The following is a 9783-nucleotide window of genomic DNA, read 5'->3' as shown; positions in this document are numbered from 1 at the left end:
CTAGTCTGCTGGGGTAAGTAAGCTTGGATTCTATCACCACCTCACCTTTTGGGATGGAAGTTAAGGTTGGCTCCTTAACATGGAGCTGAGATTTCTAGCTACGTTGGCACTCTAAACTTATTTTGTGTGTGCCCACAGATAAATGGAGATTTCAGATAGATAATCCCAGTATCCTAAGCCAAGACCCTAGAACTTTGTTTGCAAAACTCTACAGCCCAACCTCTTCTCCCCCAGAGCACAAAGCAAACCCACTTCAAGCCCCGGTCTTCCCTCCTTGTCTGGGGTTTGGGACCACCGGTCTTACCTAAGGTTATATGGCAGACAGTTTGGGCTCAGAGGGTAAACATTTAAGGTATGGATGTTTTGTGTATTTCAAATCTCCGGACAGAGAAACAATCAGCCACATTAGAGCTACGAATAACAACTCCCAGAGGGGAACGGGCACAGATGTCCTCACGGAAGTAGGAAGAAAAGGAGGGACACGAGAGTGAGCCGTGCGTCACCCGGGGCTGAGCCGGAAGAACACTTTCAAGGTTCTTGAACGCCTTGGGCCTGAGAACAAGAGGCCCATTTTGTGAGCATTACCTCCTTGCCCGAAAGAAAGTGCCCCAGACCACAGCATTTATGAGACATCTGACCCCCGAGAAGTAATCCTATGTGATTTCTGAAGTAGACAGATCTCTGGGAAGAAGGTTTTCTGCTGGGTGTGCCTACATACCTTGGTTTCATCTGACCTTGACGGGGGTGTTGGAGAACGGTGTCAGGAGGTAGAGTTGGATTTTATGTGACGGGCGTGGAGGAGAATACGTGTCTCAGAGTCTCGTGTGATAGAGGATGATATGGTAGAAGGTAGGGCGTCGCTGTCCGCCAGGCCACTAGCGAGATAGGAAGGCTGAGCTGGCTGGAGCAGAGGCGTGGTTCAAGGAGATCGGAGGTAACCATAATAACGGCAAGCCAAAAGCGACAGTGGCCACAACTTACATCTACTGAGTGTTTACTAGGTGTCAGACATCCCGATGACACTCTGTATGTTTTACAAATATTTCACAGAACCCTGGAGGACTCTATGGTTAAAAGCATGAGGACTGCCTCTGAGCTTTTTTTTTTTTTTTTTTTAATGTTTATTTATTTATTTATTTTTTCAACGCTTATTTATTTTTTTTGGGACAGAGAGAGACAGAGCATGAACGGGGGAGGGGCAGAGAGAGAGAGGGAGACACAGAATCGGAAACAGGCTCCAGGCTCTGAGCCATCAGCCCAGAGCCCGACGCGGGGCTCGAACTCACGGACCGCGAGATCGTGACCTGGCTGAAGTCGGACGCTTAACCGACTGCGCCACCCAGGCGCCCCTAATGTTTATTTATTTTTGAGAGGGGGAGAGGGGCAGGAAGGGAAGGAGACACAGATTCCAAAGCAGGCTCCAGGCTCTGAGCTGTCAGCACAGAGCCGGACGCGGGGCTCGAACTCAGGAACTGCCGAATCGCGACCTGAGCTGAAATCGGACGCTTAGCCGACCGAGCCACCCAGGCGCCCCTGTCTGAGTTTTAAGTGGTTCTTACTCTGCTGGGCCCTCTGGCTTCTTGAAGATTGTATATCCATGTTGCAAGACTCAGTCAAGACTCTTGTACAATTTTTTCATAGAAAAAACTTTTTCCTGAACTTCTCGCCAAGTGGATCTGATTTCTCTTTCTTTTATACCCCGATTGTACCTACACATCCTTCTTTCCCAACACCCGTATCGTTCACTCCGTGCTCTGTTTATTTGCAGAGAGCCGGGGCCCGTGCGAGAGCCAGCCGGACTTCCCAAGCTTCCTAGAACCTCCCCTAGCTCCGGACTTTAAAATTAACAAGGCCAGTGTCACCTCACAGCTGTCCGAATGGCCAACATAAAAACCACAAGACACAACAAGGGTTGGCGAGGATGTAGAGAAAAAGGAACCCTCGTGCACTGTTGGCGGGAATGCAAACTGGTGCAGCCGCTGTGGAAAAGGGTATGGAGGTTTCCCAAAGAGTTAAAAGCAGAACCACCTTACCAGCCAGTAATTGCACTGCTGGGTATTTACCCCCAAAACACAGAAACGCTGATTCGAAGGGATACGTGCACCCCTGTGTTTATGGCAGCGTTATTTACAAGAGCCAAACTATGGAAGCAGCCCCAGGGTCCACCGGCTGATGAACGGATAAAGAAGCGGTATGTATTGATGAGGAAAGCAAAGGCAAGAGAAATGCAGCTTCAATGAAATGTCCTTCCAGCTTGCAGTCCACAGGCACCTGAAACAGGCAGAGCGTGACCTTCCCCAAGCAACTCACGTTGCTGCCTTCGTGCCTTGATATCTATATTTTATTAAAGACTAAGGGTAACCTTATCTTTTACACATTGTTTTAAATGTTTATTTATTTTTGATAGAGAGAGAGGGACAGAGCGTGAGTAGGGGCGGGGCAGAGAGAGAGGAAGACACAGAATCTGAAACAGGCTCCAGGCTCCGAGCCGTCAGCACAGAGCCCGACGCGGGGCTCGAACTCACAAGCTGTGAGATCATGACCCGAGCTGAAGTCGGACGTTCAACCGACTGAGCCACCCAGGCACCCCATTCACCTTATCTTAATAACAGCTCGCCCCTCAAGGTCCTAAAAGCCTTGTTTCAAAATTCCTTAGACCTTTACCCTCTGTCCCCACTCCCTCCACAAACTTAAAAGAATAGTCAGTCATTCCTCACAATTCCAGGGCAGCTCTTTCTGCCCACGGGTTCGGTCCCTGTGCTGTAATAAAATCACCTTTTTGCAGCAAAAACATCTCAAGAATTCTTTCTTAGCCGTTTGCTCTCGAACCCGATACTTCCCAAACCTCATCAAGTGTGTGTGTGTGTATTTACTTATATATACACACTCACACATACACAATGGAATGTTACTCAGCCATAAAAGAGAATGTAATCTTGCCATGTGCAGCAACAGGGATGTAGCTAGAGAGCATAAGGCTGAGCTAAATAAGTCAGTCAGAGGAAGACAAATATCATATGATTTCACTCGTGTGGAATTTAAGAAACAAACAAATGACCAAAGGGGGAAAAGAGAGAGAGAGAGAGAAACCAAGAAACAGACTCTTAACTACAGAGCACAAACTGATGATTATGGGGGTGGGGGTGGAGGGATGGGTAAAATAGGTGATGGGGATTAAAGAGTACACTTATCAGGTTGGGAATAATAATAATAATAATAATAATTAGTAATAAGCCAAATAGGGTGGAGTCTGGGAAGGTGTCGGAGTAAAAAGCACCAGACATCTGTCTTCCCGTCAAGACAATTGCACTGGCAGAATATGCCAGATTATACCTCTTTTGGAACTCTGCAGACTATTGAAAGATCGCAACTTCCCGCGGAAGCCGTGAATGGTAAATTGCAGTTAATTTCACCGGAGCGTTACCCATCCCCCACCTCCACCCTGCGGAAGGCAGTCATGTGTGTGTTTCTGGAGCCACCTGTTCAGAGCCTGGGGGAGCCAGGGGGGACAAAAAGGACCCAGTACTCCAAATATCAGGTTGCTGGTTGCTGCTTCTGATCACAGACGTGCAGACAAAGAAGCAGGCAGTCATTGCTTTGTATCTGTCCTCACTGCGGCAAGTGATCCCCCCGGGACCCTATCTGGCTCAAGTGACTTCTTGGAGATTTAAAAAGCTGGTGCCGTTACTACCCTTCCCTTCATTTTTCCCTATTTCTCCTTTTGGGAGCCAGATGTTAAAGACTGGAACATTCAGAAGCAACTACATACACGGGGAAAATCAGAAAGTGATTGTACTTGCCCAGGGAAAGGCTTGGAAAAGATCTCTGAGAAGACCCGAAGTTTACATTTCAGGCTGGTCCTCAGCACAGAGACAGCCTACAACAAGAAAAGAAAAATCAAAAGCAGGAAGTAAAATCGATAAGAAAAGCCAGAAGGCCCTGGGGGAGGGAGAGAATCTGATTTCCAGAGTTAACCACGTTATTAGGTTCCACTGGGTGTAGTCACTGGGTATACCGTGGCCATACAGAGTGGTATTTACCCCCCCAAAATTAAAAGTAGAAATACCATGCGATCTAGCAATTACGCTTCTGGGTAGACGTTCGTAGCGGCATGAATCACAAGAGCCAAAGGTTGCAGTGTTACCGGTAGGAGAGGCTGTGTTGTGCTGATGGCGGCCTCCGTCCTTGGATTCCCCTCGAAAGAGTTCCATGAGGATCTGTGCTGGAGCAAAGATGACCAGGAGGAAGGTAGAGAGCACAAAGCAATTTGTTAAGGACGGTACACTCCCAAGGTGGGAGAGTGGGCAGGTTCAGAAGTGGCCACTGCACCGGGTTTAGGGATGTCTTACTTTTCTTTTCTTTTTTTTTTTTTAATGTTTTTAAAATTAATTAATTTATTTTTGAGACAGAGAGAGACAGAGCATGAGCCGGGGAGGGGCAGAGAGAGAGGGAGACACAGAATCCGAAGCAGGCTCCAGGCTCCGAGCTGGCAGCACAGAGCCCGACGCGGGGCTCGAACCCACGAACCGCGAGATCATGACCTGAGTCGAAGTCGGACGCTTAACCGACTGAGCCACCCAGGCGCCCCACGGATGTCTTTTCTTTTCATGTTCACATAGGTTATGGGTCATAGCTAGGGCGGTCTCCCACTGAGGTTGTTTCTGGTCATCAAAGGGACACCTCCTACTGGTTAGGAGGTGGGGAGCTTGGCCCCACAAGGGTTCTTGCTGGAACCCTCGTGGCCATCTTACCCAGTGCTGCAGAGGTGGGGAAGGGGACGTTGAAACCACAATGAAAATACATTCTAATGAAGCTATAGGTTACCCTGGGGTAGCGGTTGAAGAGGAGGGTGCATCTGTGTTCCGCGTCTGTGGCTCTTGGTCTGTTAGCCCCGGGGTGGGGGAAGCCATAAGACCAAGATGCTTAAAAGCCACAAAGTCAGGATGCTGTGCCCTCAGGCTCCTCATGTGTCACATATTTATCACCGCCATTCTTTCCAGTTCATGTCGAACTGCCCACGCTACCAGAAGCAATCCAAGTGTCCACTGATGGGTGAATGGACAAGCGAAATGTGGTCTATACGCCTAACGGAATCTTGTTCAGCCTTGAGAAGAAAGGAAATTCGGACACAGGCTAACAACATGGATGAATCTCGGGGCGCCTGGGTGGCTTCGTCGGTTAAGCATCCAACTCTTGGTTTTGGCTCAGGTCACGATCTCACGGGTTTGTGATTTCAAGCCCCGTATCGGGCTCCGCAATGACAGTGCGGAGCCTGCTTGGGATTCTCTCTCTCCCTCTCTCTCTCTCTCTGCCCCTCCCCTGCTTGTGCGCGCGCTCTCTCTCTCCCTCTTCTCTCTCAAAATAAATAAATAAACTTAAAAAAAAACCAAAAACCAAACATGGATGAACCTTGAGGACATTATGCTGAGGGAAATAAGCCAGTCACGAAAAACCAAATATTGTGTGATTCCACTTATCCTTAGAGTAGTCAAAATCATAAAGATAGAACAGAAAGTGGTGCTTTCCAGGGTCTTGGGGGAGAGGAAGGAATGGGGAGTTAGTGTTTCAGGAGCATGGAGTTTCAGTCTTACCAGATGCAAAGAGTTCTGGAGACGGGGCGACGGCAGCACAACCTTACGAACGTATGAAATACCGTGGAAGGTGTACACTTAGAAATGGTTAAGATAGTAAATTCTTCATTACGTGCATCTCACCATAATAAAAAAAAAAAAACCTGAGAAAATTAACGAGCCAATACGTTCCTTTTTTGCCTAAGTCTGTGTGGGTCGGTCTTTCTGTGACTTTGCAGGGGAGTCCCTCTGTACGCCTTTTACATCCCGTTTCACACCGATCGTGACGGATGCTGTTGAACATGAAAGAGTTGTGCCCACAGCTCCTTTAAAACCTCCCTTGAAGCGGACATCCGTCAATGAATCAATACACTCGGGTATGGTTATTAAACCGGTGACTTCTCCACTTAATTATAAACAGCATATAATCCATATTTCTTTGCACAGCCCATAAGCGTGTCGTGAGAAATCGTCAAATTCCTGGTGCCCTTTCCGGACCTACCTGTCGAGCAAGGCCATCGAGGGGGAAGAAAAATCTTCTAAGTGATTGGTTCTCGCTGACCCCGTGCAGCCATCACCATTGACAGCACTGCGGGGGATGGTGATTTTCTCATCTGTGTGGTCTTCCTTGATGGGAAGGAGTTTGTAAAGACTCTTGGTGGAGTGTCTCAACTTTCTCTCCTCTTCTGACAAGACTGGGTTCTTGAGAGGCGGGGCACATCCGGTCGGAGCTTCCCCACCGCACTTGGCGGGAACCAGCGCTGTGTGACGCATACATGTGTGTTTCCCAGGCTCTGGACCTTCCCAGTCAATGCCTCATGCTTGTTTTTTTTTTTTTAAGTGATTGGTTGCAGGGCTGACCCGGAGTGGCTTAGACTCTTGATATGAAGAGAGTGGCACCATGGGGGAACGCGTTAGAAATTCAGAATCTCCAACTCCATCCCAGACTTTCCGAAGACACATCCGCATGTCAACAGGACCTCGGGTGATCTGCACGTTAAAGTTTCAGACGCATGGACTTAACCTTTCCAAAACGGAAGGGCCCCTTTGCCCGGTTCTTACCAACAGCGGGGGGAGTCGTGTTCCGTGTTGTTGTCACCAGTTCACGTTTCCTGTGATCTCTCGGCATATGTCCTCTTGAATGGCAGCTCTTATCGAAGAATTGATCTTACAACGCCCACGTTATTAAATAAAACGAAACAAGCTTTAAAGGTCCCTTGGGTTTGCCTCAGCTATTTTATTCTCCTGAACAAACCCTCTCGCGCTGAGACCTGCTTCCTGCTGTTACTCCCACGTGTCTGGACTGTTCTTTTCCCTTTGTGCGTGGCACCGGCCATGTTTCCATTGTTTGCATGCTGTCTTCAGAACCGTTGGCTCAGTGCTATTCTCTCTGCACGTGGGGGTTTATTCGCTAGGTACCACCCCCTTTTCTTCCAAGATCAATTGCAAATGCATTGTTAGAATTCTATCGGGGGACCTTTCAAACCTGTAAGATTGCCTCCTCTTTACCATCTCCTGACCCAAGAACGTTCTCATGTGTCCTCCCAAATCAATATTACCTCTGAAATAAGTTTGCGTAAGATGCGCACATCGTAAAAATGTCAAATAACGCTGAATCATTTGTAACAGAAAAGGATTAGGGGTAGTCTCTGCCTAAAATGAGCACCCGCTCGTATTTGTTTTATGCTTAAGTTAAGATGCTTAACTTTATGTTTCTGTTTTTTTATGCTTAGACCGAAATTTCTTTTATCAATTATAAGTATAATCTGTTTTTAAAAAAATTTTTTTTTTCAACGTTTATTTATTTTTGGGACAGAGAGAGACAGAGCATGAACGGGGGAGGGGCAGAGAGAGAGGGAGACACAGAATCAGAAACAGGCTCCAGGCTCCGAGCCATCAGCCCAGAGCCCGACGCGGGGCTCGAACTCACGGACCGCGAGATCGTGACCTGGCTGAAGTCGGACGCTTAACCGACTGCGCCACCCAGGCGCCCCTATAATCTGTTTTTTATATTAGACCGAAGACTTAGCTTCTTATATCGCTTTATCGACACCTGGTGCTTCCTTCCCCTTCTCCTTCGACCACAGGTTTAACACAGTGTGGATTGAATCATTGTAATTATTACTTCAGAAATATTGGGTTTTTAAAAAAAATTTTTTTTTAATGTTTATTTATTTTTGAGAGACAGAGCGACAGAGCATGAGCAGGAGTGGGGCAGAGAGAGAGGAAGACACAGAATCTGAAGCAGGCTCCAGGCTCCGAGCTGTCGGCACAGAGCCCAACATGGGGCTCGAACTCACAGACCGCGAGATTGTGACCTGAGCCGAAGTTGGACGCTTAACCGACTGAGCCACCCAGGCGCCCCCTACTTCATAAATATTATTAACTCCACATCCAGGTAGCATATTATGACTGTATTTCCTCTCCTCTATAATGTTTTTAGGTTTATTTATTTATTTTGAGACAGAGAGGAAGCAGGGGAGGGGCAGAGAGGGAGAGAGAGAGAGGGGAGAGAGAGAATCCCAAGCAGGCTCCACAGTGTCATCGCAGAGCCCAACACAGGGCTCAGTCTCATGAACCATGAGATCACGACCCAAGCGGAGATCGAGTTGGACACCGGACCAGCTGAGCCCCCTGGGGGCCCCTCCTCTCCTGTATAATTAATTGTTAATTCTGGGTTAAACAGTTGCATGATTTTCATTTTCGCTTAGGCTTTGAGGTACCTGTAGCTCAGGTTCTCACTTTTCCCACAGCCTCACAGAAAAATTTTCCACCTCATCAAATAAATTTTAATATTCTTATGATTCTATGTATGGGTAGACAGTTTTTCCCATGCCCTCCACAGCCTTTCAATTACATTATCTGTGTGATGAGAAAATCTATCCGTTCTAGCCACATCCCTTCCACAGGCCTCTGGCTTCCTGTTCCAGTCTGAACTAATTGATTGGTCGGCCACCTGCCTGCTAATATTTTGGGGCTTCCCTTCATTATCACCCGGCACATCAGTTTGGGTCCAATCACCAAGACAGAAACCACCTAGTAATTAAAAATCAGGACGTTTAAGGGTGTCTGGGTGGCTCAGTCGGTTAAGCGTCTGACTTCGACTCAGGTCATGATCTCGCGGTTTGTGAATTTGAGCCCCGCGTTGGGCTCTGTGCTGACAGCTCGGAGCCTGGAGCCTGCTTCAGATTCTGTGTCTCCTTCTCTCTCTGCCCCTCCCCCACTTGTGCTCTGCCTCTCTCTGTCTCTCAAAAATAAATAAAATGTAAAATCAGGGCGTTTAGTATAAAGGATTATTAAACTATTTCAGGAAAGTAACTACAATGATGTGAAGAAAATGGAAGAGGGTCCTCCAGGGGCTGAGAGAGAGTCCCCTGATGTAAAGAAAATGGAAGAGGGTCCCCCGGGGCTGAGGGAGAGTCCCCTTGGAGAGGCAAACATGGAAGGGGGCCTCCTCATTGGAGAAGGTGTGGTTGCAGTCCCCGGATGGCAGAGAAGTCGGCTGGGCTCCTGGGCCGGAGCCAGCCCACAGTCCCCAGGTAAGCAGAAAACAGGTCTCTGGATGCAAGTGAGCCAAGGCTGGAGGTGAGCACACAGAGGGAATTGAGGCCCCACAGCAGTCTCCAGGCCTGTCGTGCAGTGTCTGTGTCAGGAAGGACACAAAGATGGTCCCTGGGACCCAACCAGAATAGCAAAGTCTCCAAGGGGCTCATGCTCAGGGCATGTGGCTGGGGCAGAGCACCACTGATGTTTCCACACGAACACCTTGGTGGGCAGTGTGGGAGGAACACGCAAAAGCAACACCCAGCAACTGGAACTAAGGAGAAAGGCTTTCTTCCAGTGCCCTCTACTGACAAAGCTTAACATCACAGTCACCGTAAAAAGAGGAAAGCTTCAAGAGCTGTGTCCATTACTGCCGAGCAGGTACTGAAGGGTGAATGTGGAGCTGAGAGGCTAGAAGTAGATACCTGGCAGCCTCAGCCTTGGGACTCCTTGGCTTCCTCATGCACTCTTCTGCACACGTGTGACTTTCATACAAAACCGAAACAACTTAGTGTTTCTCGGTAGGAAGATATGGTATTCCTCCTTGTAAGGGAAGTTCTCACCTTTCCCTCAAGAGAAGACACAGACTCCCAAGAGTTCTTGTATCCACCGCTGGCTAAATCTTCAAATTTAGCCATCGTCCCATGGAACGTTCTGTTACCTAAAGACT

General features: G+C 48.1%; 1 long non-coding RNA gene across 1 annotated transcript; it reads right to left on the bottom strand.

Moving 5' to 3' along the window:
* Nucleotides 1–3776: 3776 nt before the first annotated feature.
* On the bottom strand, nt 3777–9783 carry LOC123577484. Its single transcript, XR_006701869.1, has 3 exons — nt 9677–9783; nt 4067–4222; nt 3777–3877 (listed from the first exon to the last, which is right to left on the bottom strand). It is a non-coding gene; the product is annotated as an uncharacterized LOC123577484 (long non-coding RNA).

Source organism: Leopardus geoffroyi, chromosome D2, assembly GCF_018350155.1.
Source record: "Leopardus geoffroyi isolate Oge1 chromosome D2, O.geoffroyi_Oge1_pat1.0, whole genome shotgun sequence".
Lineage (NCBI taxonomy): Eukaryota > Metazoa > Chordata > Mammalia > Carnivora > Felidae > Leopardus > Leopardus geoffroyi.
Note: the sequence above shows the minus strand (reverse complement) of the source record. Positions and strands in the feature narration are given on the sequence as shown.